At 35.5% G+C, this 23,958-nt stretch overlaps 1 long non-coding RNA gene across 1 annotated transcript in view; it reads right to left on the bottom strand.

Moving 5' to 3' along the window:
* The window catches only part of LOC128317207 (uncharacterized), a 92,377-nt gene that overhangs the window by 54,984 nt on the left and 13,435 nt on the right, over window positions 1–23,958 (bottom strand). Inside the window, exon 2 of the long non-coding RNA XR_008300749.1 lies at window positions 12,044–12,145. This is a non-coding gene — a long non-coding RNA (uncharacterized LOC128317207). The remainder of the gene's footprint in view (window positions 1–12,043; window positions 12,146–23,958) is intronic.

Raw genomic sequence — 23,958 nt, 5'->3', positions numbered from 1 at the left:
AGATCAACAGACCTCAACAGAAATGAAAACAGAAATCAAAACAAACAAAAGCATATAAACAAATCAGTGATTGGCTTTAATTAAACCACAACAATTCTGAACAGGCAGTTACTAAGGACTGCCACATTCATATTACTAATTGTTGTCTTTGCTTGTCTTACAAGCTTCATACTTGCACCACTTCCCGCTCATACTGCTTATTTCTTTTTTTATTTCCCGCAAGATACCAGTCCTGATGTGATCTAGTCTCAGATAGATTCCCTTTGTAGTGTGCCTCCTATTTGTATTTCTATTCATTAAAAAAAAAAATTCAAATCTAAAAAGCTTTTCGATCCATAATGGACAGTCTGGGCCTATGTTCCACCATTCGACAAATGGTTGAACATTTAGCTGAATATAGCTAAAATTAGAATTAGAAATAGGAAATCATTGAGAAATGAAGGGGAAAGACAAATAAAGAGACAAATAAACTTCAGCGCCGGCTGAAGAGATTTTGCTATATGTACATACAGAGTAAAAAGTTCCATTATGGGTAAATATTAACAATATTAAGTGTAGTTAATATTTACAATATAACTAAATATTATATTAGCAATATTAAGTATACAGTCACATCTGTAGCAAATACTCCAAAACCCTTCACAAAGACCACTTATAAGAAATAGCCTTTATATGTTGAGGGCAGTTTCATAATGTGATGTATGGGAAACTATATGATAATGGAGATTGTGAGGTTTTCTTGAGTGATGTTACTTTAATTTGGCTGTAATCTAAATTGCTATCATACAGAGGTTATTTAACTTTTATGCTCGACTGTGTTGAAGGCTTATAGAGAGGGATGGTATTTAGCATAAAAATGTGCTGAGGAGGGGGTTTAAATATTCTCTGTCCTTTTCCACTTTGCTAAACAGTGACCTTGTGAAAGTAGGAACTAGTATTAAATCCACGCATTGCTTACAGTGACACAGAACACCTAAATGCAGGACAGAAATCCACACAAGATCCTCATACAAGAGCCAAAAATAATATGACTGTAGGGTATAATAATATGCTATTGTTATATTATGCAATTTGTTTTCTTCAGTATGTTCAATGACTCATGAAATCTCAACATGGATGATAAAAAGAGGGAAATTGGGAAATATTGGATACTGTATCATATTTGTTAGAGTAATATTCCTCTCCAAATGAAACAAAACTGGTCACAGAAACTGTAGCTGGCCTTCCTTTGACTATCATTTAAGCATCCATGCAGTCAACACAATGAAATTAGCCAAATAAACAGACCATATCTGATAAATAGTCCAGAGAGAAAGAAAGGAATCAGATAAAAACCAACATGGTGTGGTGAAATGGTGCTGGAATTGATACAATGGATTCACTGACAGTGGAGAACAAGTATTAATAAACCACTTCTCATTAGCTGCTCACAGAAAACTCAACCAGGCTTAGTGATTTGTTGAACTGATAATCTCTGACCTTGCTGTCAGTGTGGCTCTGATTGGACAGAGTGCTTGATTTGATGACTAAATCCAATTAAGTCTGTTGTGCTTGAGCCCCATGCCTCTTGGCATGAATAGGTCCAATTATACTGCTGGTTGGCCTTGCTAGCACCGAGCTGGAACAGAGACCAGGCCATGAGCTTTAGCCTCTGCTAAAAAGACATGTCTTTATAATGAAAATGAAATACCAGCAGTCTACGTTAACTCAATATTTATGCGTAATATGAAAGTGTATATTATATGTTTTAGTTACATTGTAAAATAGGGGTGAATATTTTCTGCAGCATATTGATTTTTCCCTGCTAGTGATTTATCATTTTAAATAATTTTAACAATTAAATTATCCAAAAATTAAATGAGCTATCAAATGAACATTTCCACCACTTCAGGTTTAAGGAGAATACAGGAGTTAGCAATAATATTATCAGCTATGTAGTCGGGAGATGCTTGCTGGCAGTGGCAATTGTGAAAACGTGGCTCGATGGTGGATTTTTGGGTGATTCCTCAGGAATGTGCAATAAAGAAATGCATAAAAGTACATTTTTGATACATTTTACAAAGTTGTTGTCTAATGTACACATGGCTGATATTTTCATTGTTGATCTGCAGCTCAAAGTGTTGAAACCACATTTATATTTATATATAAAACATTATGTGTAACATTTTAAATTTGCCACTTTCTTGGAGTCTTATTTTAATCTTTTCAGGTCAAAAATGTGATCTTTTGAATGACCACTTTCTTCAGTGATGTCCCTAATAAATATATTAATTAAATTTGAACCATATACGTATTTAATGTTAGTTAAACATACATTGATCAGACATTGCTGAACTCAAAACATTCTCCGTCTACCTTGACAGAAAGGTTCATTGCAGCGCAGGTTCATTTCAGAGATGGGAAAAGGGGGAAATGCGGAATTCCAGATTTACATGCTGATTGGCGCATCTCTTGTGGTGAAAAAGACTGCTCTTTTGCTGTGTTTTTGAGTGAGAAGTTGTACTAGCATACTTCAGTGTTAATTTGTGGAGATCCTATCCAACATGCGTAAAGGCTGGCAGGTCTGGTAAGATAATATACTTGGAGTAAACATCACTGGACACCATGCAGTGTACAATCATGTTGAGATTATTAAAATGATTCAAGCAAACTTCTCTGCTGTTTATTTATTACAGAACAGGCAACCTTGCTACATTTATCTAAGCCATAAAGACAAGTTAAATGATTATGGCTTAATTCCCCAGTAGGGCAAATTAAACAAATTTGTGTTTATTAGAACTAGCTTTAGAGAAAAGCTCTTTCTTGGGTTATACAATCAGTATGAGAACTGCTTTATATTTTTTTAATATACTGAATATTAAGATCTTCTCTCTTTTATAGTCCAGGAGGCTTAAGGCCCTAACACTAGTAGTCAGTCTCTCATCATCTCCATCCATCTATCTCACTCCAGTTCTGCGTTTTGTGCCGAATCACACTGCTATATTCAGCAGAACGCATTTCGCTGTCAAAGTCTCCCGCTGCATTCTCCAGGAAATTAAAGCTAATGCACAGAGCACAAAGGAGCTGATACTAAATTGTGATCTGTGGATGATATTGAAGGTGCTGTGCAATGAGCTGGCTTTAACAATCATGCACATGTAGAAGTGAAAAAAAGGAGCAGTATTGCACTCTGCATTTCAAGCTAAAGTAATCTTATTTTCCATGTCATGCCATCCATATAAATGTACAACAGTTTGTTGTAGATTCTGAGATGAGTTTCTGATCACCACAGTTGCTAAGAGTGGTTGTTTGAGTTACTGTCAGCTCGAACCAATCAGGCCATTCTCTTCTGACCTCTCTCATCAACAAGGGTTTTCCACCTGCAGAATGAAGAGACTGTCATGGCTGAAAATTCCAGGAGATCAGCAGTTTCTGAAATACTCAAACCAGCCTGGTACCAACTGGTACCAACAACCCTGCCATAGTCACAGTCACTGAGATCACATTTTGCCCCATTCTGATGTTTGATGTGAACATTAACTAAAGCTTCAGACTTGTATCTGCATGATATATGCATTGCACTTCTGTCACATGATTGGCTAATTAGACAATTGTAGGAATGTGTGTAGGTGTTCCTAAAGTGGACTGTCAGGTCAGTGTATTTGTAGGTCTTTACACTGAGTGATACATTTTGGGATTTGGAGTCCTCTCCCTTCTTTCCAGGTGTCTACAGATACCAGACTGTGATTGTATATATATATATATATATATATATAAATATATATATATATATATATATATATATATATATATATATATATATATATATATATATAAATATATATATATATATATATATATATATATATATATATATATATATATATATATAGCATATATAGCATATATGCTGTATGTTTGTGTTTTTAGCAAGGTCGCTGGATTCCTCAAGCAATTTTATTGGACATTTAAGACATGGACATTTTAGAGAAATGAATATCTTTACACTGTTAATGTGCCCATAATGCTTCACTAACCACCACAGGATTCGACCATAGTTTAAATTAATCTTATAAAACTTCATACCAATCCATCAAAATCCTAATAGCAGTGTGAACAGGTTCTTTGTCTCTTGATTTTGTCCAGTTTCTGCTGAATCCATCTATTAAAGCAATAAATGCAGGCTCCAGGGATGAGAGCCAGAACCTGATATCATATATTTCTGAGCTGGTTATAAAGGTAAGAATGGAACATTTGGCAGGAAATAAAATGGTCATAACAAGGGAGGTTAATAGCAGCATTTAAATTGTCATGCCAGCACATCAAGTCAAAGGAGACTTAAACAAAACCAATAAAAGTAGACCATGGTGGGGTGTAAAACTTGTACTTAATGCAAACACTGGACTATGAATCTTCAGACTTGAACATTTTGATTCTAGTATGTTCATATTTAAGGAATAATCAGAACTAGTGGTTATGGTTGGGTTTCAAAAAACTTCAACTCAAATAATCCTCTAAAATGTGAGTTGCTTAAAGGTATGCTCAGAAACTAGGATAAACAATGTTCTGATTGGTCAGTAGGTTTTGATTTGTTTTCTATTACAGCAGCTTTGACAATAGACAAAGCTGTACAAGGCAAGTACAGGAGTATATTATGTGCTCATTGGAATACGTTAAAGTTTTTCATAGTAACAACTACACTATATTTGAAGTCCATGCTAAACATACCTTCCATTGAATCTAATGGACACACTTCTAGAAGTTTGATCTACATTGTTTAACTGAGGTGCAGGCCTTTCCAGAAAAACAGAGAGAACACCTAAGTTCAATCTCTTTCCATTTATTCCTAGGCACATCTCCTCTCCTAACTGCCTTTGCAAACTGCTCAAATCCGAGAGAGCTGCTACAGAGCCACTAGTAAGAGCTTTTCTGAGAGTACACATGCCATAAAAAATGATTTCATTTGTGATTCCATTTCCTTCTGTATGGTAAACAGAAACACAGACATGATGCATTTATTCATTTGTGTAAATCTGGGCATCAAGGGACTCTGGGTAATGATGCAAACTGATGACACACACCATCAGGATAGAAGAAGGAAAATACAGGAATTGTATATACAAGCACTAAGCACTGGAAAATGTTACATTAAATTGTGACAGTTACTGATTTATTGAAACCATCTGATGTTTAATGAAAAGATGCTGATCATGCCATCCTGCCAACCCATCCTTGATTCTTTTCCAATAATAATCGCCATGCTTTCATATTTTATTCCTTACTTAAACCTTTACACAACCTTTATAACCTTAGCCAATGTTTGAGCATTTTTGACCTCCTTTGTTACTAGGCATCTCACATTGCAATCATTGAAGGAATTCATGCATACAATTTCATGCTATTTTCCCAGGATATCAGCAAAAAATAGATTTTGTGTGTCTTGTGTATTATCTTATTATAACAAAATTGACAATTCTATTCATTTATAATCACTAAAAAGTTGGCACCCCTAATGATTACAACCAATACCTTGTGTTTTGATGAATTATAATGCAGTGTCCCAAACAAGAATAATTAGTCCAACTACTTTTGAAAGAGGCTTGTCACAATGCCTTTTCCTTGTCTGATACCATCACTGGGGGCACTGTCACTTACACCACACTGTTTTTTTATTTGTTAATAGATTTTACCTACGCTTGCTTTTGAGAATAATAAATTTGTTTCTCATTCATAATCTTGAAGCATTGAAATCTATCAACAATCCTGGTCTGTATCATTGGTCATTCCTTTCAGATGATGAGATACTCTACTCAAGAACCAGTCAAAAAAGATCTCTGGTACTCTCGGCTTCCATTCTTTATAGCTGTGGAAAGTTGACCTCAGAACGTACCTTGTGTATCTTGTGTAGGCCTTTTATTCCACAGATAAATGTTTTTGTGACATTTAAAGAGATTTGGTTGATTTTGATAGGCTGGTATTAGCCAACAGAGCCAGTGTCCCAAAATTTCCCAAATCAGCCACATTTAGCCAATATGCTCCAAATCCTCTACTTCAGGGCAGCTATGGGATTCAATCCTCCAAGCAGTCTAACTGTCTTTCTTCAGTGACAGATCAATTTGTTAACATTCTTCTTTCACCTTTTAGAAAGCAGTGCCAGTGCTTTCCAGACCAGGTTGGTTAACAAGTCCTTGCCTCAACCCAAACATTTAGGAGATGAATCTGTTTAAGCCTCCCCTCAAAGTAGCCATGGTGTTCAGTACTCTAAGTCCAGTTGGTATGCTTTATAAGGAATGGGCCAAAACACAAGTCTACTAGTGCTCTTACTACAGATGAAGACAAGGTTCTTTACCTTGTTTGATCAATATCCAGCAGCATCTTGGGGTGACATCTGACAGTCAATAATATGAAGAAAGCCTTTATTTGTCACATATATATATTACAGTACACTGAATTACTTTTCTTTGCAAGTAAGAAAAGAGAGTCAGCCATGACATGGCATCTATGAAGGAGATAGGGTTAAGAACCTTGCTCAAGGGCCCCAAAAGTAGCTGCTTGAACCCAGAGCCTTAACCACTGAGCCACCACTGCTCATTTGCACAATGAACCAGACCTTATGTGCCTTTACTTTCTCAAGGGATAAGCATATGACTGCTTTCTAGCCACTTTCAAAGTGATCAGTCCCAGTTCTTAAGTGCTCAAAATGATAATCAAATGTAGATCAGCACATTTTAAACAGAGCAGCAAAGTAAGTTCGGCCTCTTCTGGGTTTTCCAAGTCAGAGTATTACCAACACTGTAGTAGTGTACAAGGCCACTGTATCAAGACATAACAGGGTTTAAACCAAACTCCAGATTTAATTATGACTTAGCAGACCTCTGAAGGTAGCTTTATGTCTAGTGGCTCCACTATCTCTTCAAGTGATTTTCATCTGCCAATGGGTTGTCTCAAGAGCCTTCCAGCCACCATAGCCTTATGCAGAGCAAGTGATTCCAGACTGAGTGGGCCTTACCACAGCTGAGCTCTTCTCAAGCCTTAATTGTGGCCCCAGAGGCCTGAGAAGCCATCATAATATCCAGCAGCACCACTGCCTCTAGTACTTCCTCAGGTTCTCAAATTTAAACCACAACTGATTATTAGCTGTCTCAAGAGAGCATTCTGGCAGCTTAATTAGGGTGCAGAGACAAGACGGCCAAACACAAGGGGTTTGCAAGCAACTGGCTCCTGCTCCTTGCTTTATGGTGGTCCAGTAAATGAGTGTATCACCCAGTAGTTCATTTTATATTATTCCTCCAAGCTTCCATGGTGTTCCTCATAGTCAAAGGTCTTTACTCAGGACATTGCTGATCTTTATGTTGCCTACTAATGTACATTTAAAAAAACTGCCTTGACTGGTATGTTTGGCAAATATTTTTCTCTAATAAAACATGTTTGTAACATTTCATGTCTGCTCATTGATGTCTTGTTAAGCCTACATGACCAGTGAAGTTCTAGCTGTAGTAGGTTTGTCCTGGTTCACTTACTTAAATTAAAATCAGAACGCATTCATTTATTTTAAAAGCTGACTTGAAGCCATTTATGCAGGTCTAGTAGAGTAAAGGTCTTATAGGTAGAGTAAAGGTAGAGTTATTTGGCATGCCTCGCAAAAAATCTCCCATCATTCAGTAGGTTAAGGGGTTTGTAAGGTGCTAGTTAAAGCCATTAAGCAGAACTGTTTGAAATTTTCTTAACAATTAGGCTCTAAATAGTAAGGGTTTTGTAGAAGCACTTGGATTTTTTTTTGAACCAGCATCAGAATACCAGTCTGATATTTTTCAAGCCTGTCTTTAATATTTAAGTGTTGCCCTACAGTGCTTATGCATTGTGCAGTTTATGAAATTAAAATGAGCGAAACTGACAACTGCTATGCTAAGCTGAATTTAATAGCTTACAAGATGTTTACCAAATGTATAGGCTGTAGGAGCAAAACCTATAATGCTGAATGCAGTACTAAGCTAGGAAGATAGTTCTAATGGAATGTTCTACCATTGAGTAGTGTGTGAAATGTGATATTCAATTTTGGATGCATCCCTAGACCTATGGAAGTTTTGTCTGCCTCTCAGACTAGATAGTGTTATGCCTTTGTAAATGGTGGATTAGACTGTGTGAGGATGTTTAGGTAAAAGCGGGGCTGAGTTTGACAGATAAACTTATCTGATCATAAAATACAGTGAAGAGGTGAAAATCAAGGTACTTTTGTCAAGGCGTTTTAGAAGACTTTTCTTTTCTTGGAAGTCAAAACTCTAAATCATTCTTCTATCAAAGCATCTCTTTTTTTATTTCCTGCTCTGATTTTGCTGTCAGACACCCTCCCATTTAAGAACACTCAGTAATCGTGTGCACAACAGCAACTTGTTTTAGGTTTGTATCATTGTACTTAAAGCTCAAGAGGTAAATTGCTCTGTTTGATTAGAAATAGCTGTTTTCCCTAATCTAATCAATGCTACATTTCAGAGCTCGTCTTGAAAAGACTGACAAGGGACAAGAGATTTTCTCCACACATGCTGACTATGGTGATGTTTTACACTCCATTACAGAGAGATTGATTACATTTAATCCACGCTTGATTAAAATTTAAAAGGACTCATTGATTAAAATCTAGTGCTTTAAAACTGAGAGCTTTTGTGTTCAGGGCCATAAAAAAAACCCTTATGAATCACTCTGTGAATGGATCAGGCATAATTAGGTTGTATGTGATCATCTACCCACATCTAAAAAGTAAGTACATCTGGAACCTCAGATATTAGGCCATTTTATAATGTGTAATGGAAGCCATTTGGTCTATGAGCCACTTATGCTCCTAAAATAAGCCTACAAAGGGTCACATTAAGGGTTGACTGTCACACACAATTATGTGTTATTTCTGAATTTGAACTTTTAGCAAACTTTTCTTGTGCCATGTAAGGGCAATTTATATATATATATATATATATATATATATATATATATATATATATATATATATATATATATATATATGACACAATTAATATATATATATATATATATATATATATATATATATATATATATATATATATATATATATGACACAATTAATTAACACTTTAGTATTTAGTATTGTCCATTTAAAGCACATAGTTTTTTTTTGTTGGTTTTTTTTTTTCCACATTTAGGACATTGGAGGTGAGAGCATTTTAATTGAAAACAATGATTATCCCAAGGAGCAAATATTTATGGATAAAATTATGAAAAACACTTACTTAAAATGAGCTGTAAGCATAACAGATGAATGTTCAGTCAGCTTATCTTTCAACATGTGGGCTCATTTTCTTATTTTATTAAAAACCCTACATCCTGTGCACACATAATGCTTTCACGGCAATGATTTAGTGGCTTCATTCCACTGTGTGCACAACATATATAAAAAAGAATGCTAAATAATAGCATGTGCTGGTACAAGTGCTATTTTATAAGCTGCTGAATAATAATGATCAAAGCCATATTGTTCATTTAAACCAATTTTGCAGTGTTTAATGTGATTAAATACTACAAGGACTATTCCTAAATGTAATGTAATGTAATGTAAATGTAATTGCGTCGGCAATATATTAGACTCATATTGGATCCTACTGGATGTTTATTTAAATGTTTGCCATCTACTTGTTCATGTGTCATTGTATGAATCCTTTTTTTTTTATTCTATTATTAAATGGTCTCTTGTTTTTAATGTTACATAGTATTACATTTGACATTAAAAGAAAGTCCTCATTTTCTATCCTTATTTTTTTTGGGCTTAATGGCAAGTGCTTGTGTTTAAAAATGGTGGTTTAGACACTATTGAAAAACCCTGTCTCAGACACTCACTACTTACTTCTGGCAACCATGAAGGTCTGAACTACACACAGTTGATTGCATAATCTGAATGGGGAGGCCAACAAAAACTTAAATAGCTCTGAACATACATAACTTTCCCTGTGTAAGCATCAACATAACTTTTGGCCTCAAGTCACTGACTCTGAATACGCTCCCTAATCTCTAATCTTGATATTTCTCTTTTACCCCTTCACAGGTAAATTAATCCACCCTTCTTTGGTCAGGCCAGGGGTGTCTTTCTTCTCATTCTGGCCTTCATTTCCTCTTAACGTCCTGCTTATTGATTTCCTATCATTTCTCTCTTTCACCAGCCAAAGAAGTGAATCTCTATTTCTTTTAATGCACACTTTATTTACTCTAGCAGCAAAATTCCTAGGTTGCAAGAGCAGTGAAAAAAAACCACAAAAGTATTGTATGATTATGTAGGCATAGAATGAATGAGATTTCTTTCGTGAAGGATTTCTTTTGTAATCTGTTAGTAGGCAGCAGGCATCTTTAACAGTGTCAGCAATCAGGTGATGAGGTGACGGAGGAATACAAAGGCATTCAGCAGCACTGACACACTGGGGAGTATTCTGATTATAACAGAACCATCAGAGGATACGGACAGCAGTGTGAAGGATGATGCGTATCTCCAGCTAGCAGATTTCAGTCTGACTATTTACACTACTATTATTACGTCAAGGAGCAAAACTGACATGGATCAGATGTGGATCGACATGATAATCACTACAGCATGAATGTATATCATAGGACAGGAAGACAGAAGACAACAAAACCTTGTGGAAGTGCTGTATATATCTGCAAGTTGTGTACCAGAAAAAAATGTTTAATTACATTACTGTGATTAGTGAACTGTGCACGTCACTGCTAAGACTAATTGATGTGCATGTTAATTGAAATTTGTTATCAAGATTAATTTGGCTATGGTTAATAAGATGAGTGTTCAAGTATGCAATTATTTATTTATTTTTTTCATTTCATAACAAACATGAAAGCAAATTTAATTTATAAAGAAAATACACTTCCAGTCAACACTTTTTTTTAAATTTTATTTTGTTTTATTTTATTTTTTATTAAAACTTATATCATAATGTATGCAATTTCATTGACTTCATTGCAGATTTAAATTACAAGGAAAATTCACTGCCTGTTTGTTTGTTTTTTAGAGTTTACCCACTACTGGCAATTAAATATTTAATAATAATAATTATTATTATTATTATTATTATTATTATTTGTTTGTCTGCATGTCTATCTATCTATTTATTTACCTATCTATTTAAATATTTTTTGATTTAATTTTTATAGTGTTCTGTATAGTCGGTGATATAGCTTTAACAAGTGAGTATGTCTGTATGTTGATTGATCTAAATCAAATACTTGTAAATACAGTATAACTCATTTAAAGGTAAGAAGTGCTTCTGTGTTTACTGCTGATGTTTGACGTCACTTGCTGAACTTGGATTTGAGGAGAACATGCCAAATTCCCGAGTAGGAGTTGAGGGGTCATTTAATTTGTTTTTTCCTAGTCAGAGTTTGGAAATTGAGTTACAACCTTTAGTCGAATGCAGCATTACTGTAAGACTGTAAGTTATTTCAAGCCTTGTCTTACAGTTGATATTAGACAGTGTTAGTATGAGTAGATGTCCTTTTTTCCAATATAATAGATAGTAAAAATAAATAAAATAAAAAATCACTGATACCTAATTCTTACACTGATTTTCTAACCTTAGAGTATTTAATGTGAACCATTTTTTTTTTTAAGTTTAACCAGAATGGTTAGTGTATTTTGTACAAAATATGTACAGTATGTACAAATTATGCTATAAAAAATCATATTTCTTACAAAAAGATTTATCATTTCTTAGGAAAATTATTTAATGATGGTACCCACATTGGAAAATATACAGTCAGCACACACCTATTTAAATGTGCTGAAAATGTACCTATTTTTAATGCTAGAATTTATTATGGAAAAAAAACACAACTTTTTTAGAAATTATGCAAATTAAAAATGAATATTCATGCAATGATGAATTATGCAAATTGTTAATATATAAGCTGTTTCTATTCACTCGATGCCACAGTGGATATCTTTGGCTCTGGGGCTGATAGCTGATGTTTGAATAAGGAATAATGAGTGGAAAGGCAGTGAGTGTGTCTTGAGAGAGTGTGTGTGTGAACTCACAGCCTATCCAACCCTCTTCACTCCAATTCAAGGATGAAGTGAAGAAATCGGGCCACAGTGCAGCGTTAAATCTCATGACACACCTGGAGTTTCTGTAAATGTCTGCAAATAAAGAGCCAAAGACATCTGTTTTATGACTTTTTACTAATTTACATATAAAACATTGGAAATATTCTTTTCCAGGAGGCAAACACGGGGTATCTCTAGTCTTTCTTTTCATCAGTATTTAAAAAGCAATCATTAAACAATCTCGAGTGTATTCCTTCCTCTAACAGCTTCCAGTCAATATTTTTTACACATAAAGAGCAGGATGAATTCATTTGAACGCAGTTAATTCCAGCTCAAGCCCTGGACCTTAAACAATCAGTGTGTAATTAGTTGGCCATATCTGAAGCCACACTGAAACTTTGCTATCCACCATGTGCATGAAGACAGAACGAGACTCCTTCATTAGGAGAGGAATCAAGGATTAGGAAGCAACCCAGCTGTAACTATCACAAACTGCACATTTATTGGTTGCCATATATATATATATATATATATATATATATATATATATATATATATATATATACAGTATATATATATATATATATATATATATATAATTTAAGTTGGCTATAGCTTATGTCTAGTAAGCTGTTGTTGATGTTCAAGAAAGTACCAATAAAAAGGACAAAACAGTGTGTTTAGTAACCAGAAAAAAAAATACACTCAAGCTATGTTTCAAACAGTTTTGAATCCCATTAGATTCCATCTCTCGGAAGCTCTTTCAATTGAACGTCGTCACTTTTTTAATAATTAATGTATGAATATGTTTTGCAGATGCATGTGGAAGAGAGAACAAGTAAATGATTCAGACTGAGCCCCAACCTAAACTCTTTTATATCACAACACTGTTAAATTCTCGATTCTGATTGGTCAGAAGGTGACAGTAGTGCCGCTGTAATTCAAATCACATATTAATGCATTTGATCTACTACGATATCGTTTCTATTAGTAGCAACACTTTCACAGGGACTTGTATGGCAAATGCTCTACATGAATGTATTTTTTGTAAGGTTAATGTAACAGTTATTTAATTATGAAAGGAGCCTCCAGTGTCAGAGCTTTGTAACACACAGGACAGAAGACTTTGCGCTTTGTGGTTTCTTTCAGTATTTATTTTTTTGTCTTATTACCTTAAAGAGAGAGAAAAAAGAGGCTGGTGAAGGAAGGACTTTCCATAGCTGTTATATGTATGTAATAACAGGAACTAAATTCCTGATGGAGTCTCACGGATGTCCCACAATCCAACTATAAAGCATTAAATTTTAATTTGAAATCGCTGGCAAAAAAAAAAAAAACTAATGACATACTGTCATAGAAAAATAATCAACTTTAGGGTGGAAACAGACTCATGTCATGCCATGTGCCAAATCAATTAACCTGTTCCTCATCACAAATTTAAGTGGATTGTTTATTGTAAATGTTATGGAAATCCAATAATTGCATCCACGCTGAACTTGTAATATAATGTAACGGATTAATATGAAATCTCCCTCGAAATGTCAGACTCTACAAACTGTTATGAAATAGACTGAACTAATTAAAATCACTAATTAAAATTCACTGAAACAGTGATACAGTCACAGCTCTAGATGATTTACAGACTTTTTTCTGTCTTTGGTGTTGAGTCACCTTTCACATCCGAGAGCACTTTTTTCTTATGTGCCATCACCTGAAGACAGAAGAGACATCTTTCTGCCTCGAGAGTGAAAATAAAATGTGATCCAGCATTTAAGAGACTATTATCTTCAGGGTTTTGGAATCTTCCTCTACCTTCTATTCACTTGGGGGCTTTTCTGTCAGATAAGACAAGCTATTTATGTGATGGAGATAGAAAGAGAAATAGAGAGATAATGAGAGAGTAGACAGTTGTAGAGGGAGCGAGAGAGAGAGAGATGACAATGAATAAATATATATTGATATCTGAATTTTCCTGCTTTAGCAAGTAGAAATTTAGAGCCTGGAGGGGTTGAACATTGGGTTATTGTAGGAACATTGTGTCTAATAAGTGAAAATACAATCTGAAAGCCTGAAGACACAACTTTGGACAGTGTACACAATATAAATGTCCATCATAAAGACAAACACTGAAATGAAGAAGAGCCTCACATCTTTTTTTCTTGCACTTACAAAAAGTCCTTCATATTAAAAGGCAAGAAAATCACTACACAGAGAAATGGTTTGAATGTGAAATTAAATGGATTTGCTCGACTAGGAGAGAGGAAGTGTTAAATCCCACTGAGCATCCCAAAATTGAAATATGTCAGAGGCAAGGAGTCATTTTTTTGTGAAGCAATCACAAGCAATTTGTCATTTTTCCATTACCAATGCAATGCCGAGATAATATACAGATAAACAATATTTCCTTTAAAGAAATCGTATCTTTCTGCATGGATTTTGTTGCAGAAACGTGAGCTATTAATACTAGCAGATCTTTACTAAAATAAGAAGAATAATAAGAATTCAGCTAATTACCGCTTCCTATCATCATAGGCGATGGTTTCTGTGGTTGTTAATGATGAGGATTGAAAGCAGATACTATAAATTATATCACTCCTCATCGTAATTGAAGAAAAAAAATGGAAGTCTGCACAGGGGGATTTATCTGATGCCAGATGAAATGAAGTCTCAGACCAATATGTGCTTATTGCTGCATATCCGTAATAGTAATTTGATTATAAAGTAGTGTATATTTTAAGGTTAGAGTGGGGCAGAGTTTGGGTTCAGCACAGTTTAGAAATTGTGAGCACTGTCTATAAAACTTGCCCTTGATTCAGCAGAAGTTAGAAGATGGAGAAGATGTGGATCAGTGGCTCAGCAGTATCTTACATTCCCTCTGGAGACAGTAATCTTCCCCATCAATATTCTCCAAACGCCAAATCTTCACAGAGAAGATTATACAGACTTTATCTGTAGTCTGCATAGTGCCTTTTATAGCACATTCATAAGCCTTGCATACATGTTTTATAAAGCAATACTGGAGAATTTATGAAATGTCAAAAGGTATAGGATAGTATCATTAGAATTAATTATCATTAGGAGTAGACTGACTGAGATGCTGTGTACTGTGTGCATATCTTGCAAGGTAGCTTGTTTGTACTAAGAGCACATACATGACACTTTGGCCCGGTTCACACCTGCCATTAACATGCATCCTGGGTGATAGGATCGTAAGTGGACGAGCGCTAAGTACAGGTTTGTACAGGGTCAAATGCATCCTGAAGGCACATTGTGATCCGAACATTCAAACCACATTTGGAGTGGGTCTGGAATGCATATGGCTACATCTCATTTGTAGTGTGAACGTGAATGCGCCTCGATGCGTCCTGGACAGTAACCAGCTAGGGACCAGCTAATCGACTGTGTTGTTGCCCTAGCCAGAAGATACGAAATCATTGCGAGTCTGTTTGGAAATCATGCTGAAAGGTAGCACTCTGAGCCGCTAGGATAATGGATAAAGGTGACACTATAACAGGTGAGACGAAGACGAAAGACGAAAGCAGCCGCTTTACATAGCTTCATTCGTCACCTCATATCTCATTCATTTGTAAGTTTTGTTAGCAGACCATTCAATTAAAACATTGAAACAGTGCATTCACGTAGATGAGATAAGAATCCCAGGACATTTCTGCCTGAAAATAAATGCAATGGGAGACTGATGTAATATGTGTTCATGATGGCCTTCCTCCAGGGGAAACGATGTATGAAATCCGATCACGAGTGGTCACTGGAGATGCATTCAGAATACCACGTGTGAACTGCTATGCATCTTGGCTGTCCACTTGTGATCTGATCACCCTGGAGCATGTTAATCCCGGGTGTGAACAGGGCCTTTGAGAAAGCTGTAGAAGGTACACATAGTGCTTCATAAGAGTGTCATGTAAATTTGATTAACACTTTAATTTGAGGGAAATCAAATCAGTCATTTGGCTGGCATATGGGCTTTATAAGCAGTACTGGATTGGAGCTTCATAATCATTTGAATACATATTGACTGAGAATTCAAGTCCATGCTCCTATAAGAAGTGGATACTGTAAGTACACCTCACAAAAAAGCAAAATGACAGGTGCCAATACTTTTGCCAATACTTTATTATGGTATCTACTTCTTGTTGGAAGGATCCAGCCAAAAATATACTCAAGTCAAAGTCAAAAATTTGCTACTTTTAAATGTACTTAAGTATTACAAATTGGATGTTTTTAACAAATGAAATTAAATTAATGTCATGTTTTCATGTAAAAGTAACTTTTATTACTTTTGAATATGAGATTGAAACTAGACTTGACATTAGAGATGCCTGGATGCCTAGCTGAAATTATATTTCAATAAAGGCATGGATGAATAAATCCTTGCCTTCAATCCTGACATGTAGAAACTGAAGTGATAATTAAAGTCATAAATAAAATGTCCTGTAAATAACCTATATTTATCATTAGCTAGAATTTGGCTTGCTGTTTAGCAGTTTATGTTAGCTACTGGAATTGATGCTAGTCTAACCTGGCACTGGCAAAGAAATCAGGCTGGCTTAGTTCTGAAAATTAATGCCAACTTAGCTCAAATTAGATGGAATTTTTTCCCCATGCTAACATGTTTTTGCTTACTCCAGTATATTGAAATATTGAAATATTTTACTGAGGTAGAGCCATTGGTGTTCATCCTCATGTCCTGCGGTCCGTTGGCTTATCCAGCTTCAAAAACACACAGATAGCTATAGCAATCAAAAACACACAGATAGCTATAGTGCTAACTACATTGTTTAGTTTCAAGGTCTAGATAAAAATGTAAGGAGTCAAAAGTGCATTTCTTTGTTTTTCTTGGAAATGTAATTAAGTAAAAGTGCAGGTATATATTTGAATAGTGAATTTTAAAGTATAAAGACAGCAAAAATAATACTGAAGTATTGTAAGTACAATTACTCAAGTATGTTTCACCTGTGTGAATTATGTATATTTATTAATCTAATGTTTTTTTTTAAAAGACTTTTGGACCTGCTGTCTATTCAATTTCATTGAGACAAAAAAAAGTATCTAAAAGCTGCAGTATAAATAATTTATCCAGATGTTTCCATCCAGGTTCCAGCATCTACACATCTGGGAAGATCAACTAATCCACATAGAAAACTCCAAATGAATGTAGTGGTTTTCTTGACTTTTCTGATATCTACATAATACAAAATAAATAAATAAATCATCGAATATGGTGATATTTACACACATAGGCAAGGACAGAGGAATGAATATACATTCCTGAAATATGAAAATCTGTTAAAAAAAAAACAGTTTAATAACTAATAAGTGAGTTAAGTCAGTATATGTGCAGATTTTAAGAACCATTGAACTTTCTTTCCAATTCAATGCCACACACTCTACATACTGTTAGAATGTAATTTCTCCATAGCCTTAAGCTTTAAGCCGCTAGAAATCTGTTTCTTCAATTAATTGCTTGAGGCAGAAGCACTACACTAGGAGATAAAAAGACGTATTTAAATGTAGAGAAGTAAAATGTCAGGTTCATTTTCCAGAGCAAACAGCAGCGATGTTAATAAGATGTGATGTAGCCCTAGTGGGATCTGATATCTGATCCTATTACGCAGTCATTACTTGACATTTGGATTCAACCAGATAAACAGGGCATATTGCTGCAAAGTCAATACTCAGATTTGAGCTCTTTAAGGGATATGATGCTATCTTGCTGATGCGTGCATTCAAATGGAGATAAAAAGACAATAATCAGCATGAACCCAAAATCACAGACGAGAGAAAGATGAGTGAAGGGGATGGAGATGAGAGAAGAGCCAGGGGGCAACACTACTGCAAACTGCCATAGGGACAGATGTTCTGTGAAGATACTTGAAGCAGGCTGAGGGGACTGAAAGAAAAACAGTGCAACAGAAAAATAGAGAGAAAGAAAGCAGGTTAGGGAAGAAAAAGAAGCGTGACACTCTGACTGTGGAAAGACTTTTGGGAAAAAAAGTCCCTAATGATAAAAATGCTTTTAAAATCATGGTCATACAGGATGTTGACTGGGTCTTGAGTACAGAAAGTACCTGTAAAGCAGAGGCTCGGATAGAATTCATGCTGTGCCTTGTGATGTTCATGATCAGGCCTTAAATAATTCACTTTGAGGTGAGAGGTTTTTTTTTCCACAGCTTCATAACTGACTGATGCTCAGGCAGGAGGGTTGAATGACGAACATGGTCTTAAACTTGCAAATTTGTAACATAATGTAATTCAAATGAAAACGTTAAGAAAGTTAAGACTAGGTTTAGGGGTGAGATTAATATTTGTATCTTTTGCAAGAAAAAGAATATGAGATAACCTCATATTAGATGAAGAGGAATAAACCGTTCTGATATAAACAGCAGCAGACTGAGAGGATTTAATACACTCAGGATAGAGATGGAATGAAAAAGAAAATGAAGTGCATCTTATTAACACTCCAATCTCATGCACAGCCATGCTGGTATTCAGCAGAGACCTCTTTCCCAGGGCTGAATGCTCAGAACAGTCACCTTTCCTCCTTGCACCTTAACCGATTCCCATCTCTCCCTCTCATTAGCTTCTCACTGGCTGGTCATTCGGCCTGATCGTCTGTCCCCCGTCCTCCTATCTCACTACCTTTCCGTTTCCAGCTGTGATTGACAAACGGCTTTACACTCAACAGGGATTTTGTCTTTTCTCTTCTGTCTTTATCTCACAGTTGAAGAGATCACTTGAGGCCTGGATCTGAGTGATACGAAGAGAACTGCACTACTGTAGATAAGGAACACCAGGAACTTTTATAGTGCAAAAAAGCTTTTTTGGTCATGTTTAATAATATAGTAAATATAAAGCAATAAGCATGGTAATGCTTTCAAATAGATTTCCAGGTGAAATTAGATAAGCAAAAGTGAAAAAGTAAGTGAAAGTAAGTATGTCTGCTTTAAAAACAGTCACATTCTCATTATTTTATATTCTAAGGGTCAACTCAGAGTTGAGTGTGTGTAGTAAGGATTTAAAAATAAAATTGCACATATCAGTATTCAGATCTATATGCGCTTCATATTCTATGCAACAGTTATACACTTGGGGTGGAGTTTGTCTAAAACAGAAGTGTATCTCAGTTGTGCCCGATTCAGACCTTGGACTTAAGACCATTTTTGTCATGCAGTATTGCCTTAAGCAGAGAGAAGTATTAATTCTAGTGGCACATTGATATAACCACAATATGCCATGCTGAAATTCATGTTTTTGGCTGTAAATATACTCAAGAATCTGTCATTTCAGCCCAATATAAAATACATAAATAAGACAATATTCATTCATTAAGAGTAACATCCCTTTAAATTCCAAAAAAGTTTTTTTTTTGTTTGTTTGTTTTGTTTTTTCTTCTAAGGGACAGCATCTAAGACATTGGAGACTTTGACTATTTTGAGGGAAAAGTTTTTTGTGAAATGTAAGCATAGTAGATGAGATGCTTATTCAGATTGGTCAGCTTATCCTTCAAACCATGGGCATGTTTACACCAGAGCACATCAAATTACCAAAAACAGTGCCGTTACTTTATTAATTTGACATCTCAGAGCTGTATGATTTGTCGCTGAATATGCGTAACTTTCTGCATGTAAATATTGATGTAACAAAAAAGTAATAAAAAAAGAAGATAAACAAGATAAAGTTAGATTTTTTTAATATTAAGAGTAAAGCATTACTTTATTAGATAATGTAGGCATGTAGGACTTATTACTTATTAATCTGACCCATAATTATACATATATTACTCAAATATACCAACATTAAGGAAAATGTCAAATTAACATATACAGTACACGGTATGCCTGTGCTGTTACCTAAATGATTATAGCTACTACAAGTCACTGAGTATTGAAAACCTCATTATCTCCTGTCACATAAACGTAAGTGCTAGATGCCATTCATTTCAGTCCACACCAGTGATTTTTGAATAAAAAAAAATCGCTAAAATTTGCTAGAACTGTTTGATCAGTCCAGAAGTTTCATCAGTAATATTCACTGGTGAGAGCAGAAATCTGTGGCTGGCATACAGGCATTTTGATCTCTTCATTAGCAGTGACTGTCTTTTATAATGCTGCTTATCTTAGTGTAGCTAACGAACTCTCAGTGATTTCATCAGCTATGACTCTGCCAGGGTGCCATTATAAATGTTGAGGGCACAGATGATAATGGTTGACAGCTGCTAAAAAACTGCCATTAAAACTACTTTTTATTACCATGATAATGAGAATCCAAAGTCTGAAAAGGCAGAAGGAGGGAAGATGTCACAGTGAGGAAAGGAATCATGCCCTAGTGTCAAATCTAGACCCTTTTGTGGGTGAAAGGCTGATGATCACACTCTTTGTCCATCAGTGTGTAGGTGTCCTACAGTGTTGCACTGTGACAGCACGCATTGTGTCACAGAGATCCTGCTGTGACAAAGCAAACCGCAGGCCATATCTCATTGATTATTCACACAAAGTCCAGTAAGAGAGGGTCAAATACGAGAACGTGGCTTACATTCAAGTATCTGTGTTACAAATACAGTCGTGTTCAGAAGATTGATTACCAAATTGTAGGTAATTACATTTTATTTCAATGTCAATGTTTTCAAGAGTTCCCATGTTTGTGTGTGTGTGTGAGAGAGTTTAAGGTCTATCAGTCTATCACATATCCTGTTCAGTTTGGTGTATTCAGGAGTGTATGTAGAAGTTACACACATTTTACATTTTACACCTCCTGTTTTAGCAACCAACTTTGGGAATTTTTGAAACCAGAGACTGTGTATATAGGTGGATATCAAAACAGGTGGATAAATGAAGCCAAAAATGTCTCTGAAGCCCCCTAGTGGCTGGCTGCAGTACAAATTTTAACCCCGCCCATTTCTGTGTAAGTGAAAGGAAAACAAGCCAAACTTACATTTTAAGTTACACAAATTAGTTTCAGAAATAGCATTCTGTCATTTTTAATCTGTCATTTTTTCTGTCAAGTTCATTTAACCTTGACTTATCTGATTATAATTATATGTTTGGTTGTTGAGGTGACTGACAGTCTAGAAATGACAATCGAGCCTCAACGTGCATGCACTTTCCAATACACACCTAAAGATCTTAATGAGACTACAGCAAACTTTATCTGAAATCTTTCAAACATTGTACCAAAGATTTTCAGTGTTGACAAATTTGACAGTTTTGTAGTAAAGCCATGTCTTGTTCTGCTGTAAACTATTCTATCAGACCCTCAACAGGGTGTTCTTTGCAATTTTTCTATCATGTGGCTCATTCTAATGCCTAAATGAGCTCTTTAACTAGCTAGCTTGCTCCTAGATAACATTAGCAAACTGAAACACCTTGAAGGGAAGATGAAAAATTAGCTTGCTAGCTAGATGACATTATATTAATTTGGTTTGTATATCAAAATTTCCTAAATGAAGTCATACTGAAACTACGTGAACATCCTGTCCATTTAGGTAGCTAGGTAAGCCAGTCACTCATTTTTAAATGTAAATGTTTCTGACAGACTTCTTGCAAGACAGCACTGAAAAGGAACCAACCAATCAACACAGTAACATGATCTGAAATACACAAAAGCTTAGATGACAAAAGTCGGTGCAACGAAATTGCTGTACATTAATGCATCTCTGATTCTACAGCCAAGAACCGCAGGGGAAGAAAAATAAAGAGCTCTTAGTTTACACTGAAATCGCAGATTACATCTACATCTTCCACTGTATCAACTTACTGTGGATGTACATGATACATCTTACACTGGAAACTGAGATACAGAAAGAGAGAGAGAGAGAGAGAGAGAGAAAGACTAAAAGGCCAGAGACTCTTACCCTAGCTCCTAATGAGTATCTGTTATGATCCAGCATGATTGCGTTTATTTGCGCCCGTCCCAAGCCAAATCACTCTTCTATTCAGAAGCAATGAGTGGAAATTCATTTCTTACAAATGGCAGCACTAACCAAGAGCTGCGTCTTCTTCCATTCCTCTCATTTCAGTGCTCAAAACATCAGCACCCCGAGGACATCTGAAAACCCCTCACTGTTACATGGCTTAGAGTTTGCGAATGTCAGTAGTTTCCCATGCTGCCGCATTAAAGAGCTCAGAAAATCAAAAGGCATTTGCAATGGAAGTGAAAGAGCTACAATCACACAGAATTAATATATTTGTGGCTTTTCACCAGCTGGAAAAAATATGTCAGGATTTATATTAGTTGGAAGGGTGCAGGATGTGTTTCACTGGAACGGGAAGTTAATCACATCTCTCGTTCTTAAATTCCTCCATTAGCTCGTTCATAAACACCTCCATTAGCACATTCATTCTCCGCCAAAACTCACTGCAGTTTTACATTCTACTGCCATGGATGCAAAAAAAAAAAAATCAATTACACAAATTTTATGTATTTTAAATTTCCCTGTGCATTAAATGCTAATTATGTGACAGACCCATCCAAGCATTCAATAAATACAGAGAGAATGAAAGAACAGAAGAGACACACACCGAGTATTATGTTTAAAGACACATTCTAGTTCAGGATAAACTATTATTTTTTAAAGTAGAATTGAGCACTGTGTCCTGAATTAATATTCAATAACAGCCAATAGAAGAAGCATTTTAAATGTCCAAACATACATTCCCAAAGCAAATAACCTCTCCTATAAAGTAGTGCGCTACTGAATGCTTGATTCTGATTGGTCAGAAAGTGTTGATTAATTTTCTATAACAGTAGCTTTGACAGTATTGCTGGCTTTAGTACAGTAGTAAGGTTTATATCAATGTAATCATCTAATATGTTATTTTTTATATAGTAACAACTTCCACACTCCACATAAAGGGAATAAAAAACTGAGTGTAACTGTTGATATGGTGAAGTTTTCTGTAACGAGATGTTTATACCTGCTGTAATGTAAGCAGTTTTCCACTTTTCTACACTTCTTCCTGACTAACTAGGACGATTCTTATCAGCTTCCAACAACAAAGGAAAACTCCCTAGATTTCTACCTATCTTTAATCTGTGATCTATCATTCGGCAAGTTGTGTATACATTCACAACATTCAACCAAAAAGCATGGAACTCATCGAGCATATGACATATATCCATTTCAGATGTCAGATATCACTGTTTCACAGATCCTAAGCTGCCAATGAATATTAAATAGTATCCTGTTTTATCCCCTCTAAATTTTGCATTTCCATCTTCCAGTGACAGCTGGGTGGCATGAGAACCCATGTGTGAAATTGCTGGTCACAGTGAATGAATATTATGGAAATTAAAAATGACCAAAGGTGCTTTGGAAGTTGGGAAGAAGCAGGTTACATAAACAGGGTGAGATTTTCACTCCTTCTGGTTCACATTCGAGCCATGTGTAATTACAATCTCCTGCTGAGGCTCCTGAACACCAACACCACCAGCACTGTAACACCGCACTCAGTATAATAACACATAACTCAGGCTCTGCTCTCTGTTTCACAAAGGCGTCCAAATGACTTTTCCTATTTTTTTTTTAATCAACCAACCGTAAAATAAATTTTAAAATACTGTATAGACTTCATCACCTTCTGAATCATTATATATAAAAACACTGAAATATTGAAATTAAGGCACAAATATCTTTGTGGTTGGGAATCTGATGGATGTCCACAGGTTGGTGTAATGTACGGTTATTAAGGGCCTGATGCAAGTGCATAAAATCAGAGTGTTATTTCACGCACTTGCATCAGGCCCTTAATAACCATACATTATGGGTAATAACCGTACATTAAGAACCATATATGGGTGTGATGGATATTCAAAAAAAAAAATCATCACAGCCAATGACAGCATACAAGAACCCAGAGTCAAACATACACACAGTACACTATATGGCCAAC

This window comes from Pangasianodon hypophthalmus, chromosome 22 (genome assembly GCF_027358585.1).
Source record: "Pangasianodon hypophthalmus isolate fPanHyp1 chromosome 22, fPanHyp1.pri, whole genome shotgun sequence".
In the NCBI taxonomy this organism is placed as follows: Eukaryota; Metazoa; Chordata; class Actinopteri; order Siluriformes; family Pangasiidae; genus Pangasianodon; species Pangasianodon hypophthalmus.
The sequence above is the reverse complement of the archived record's forward strand: the minus strand, read 5'-3'. Positions and strand labels throughout refer to the sequence as shown.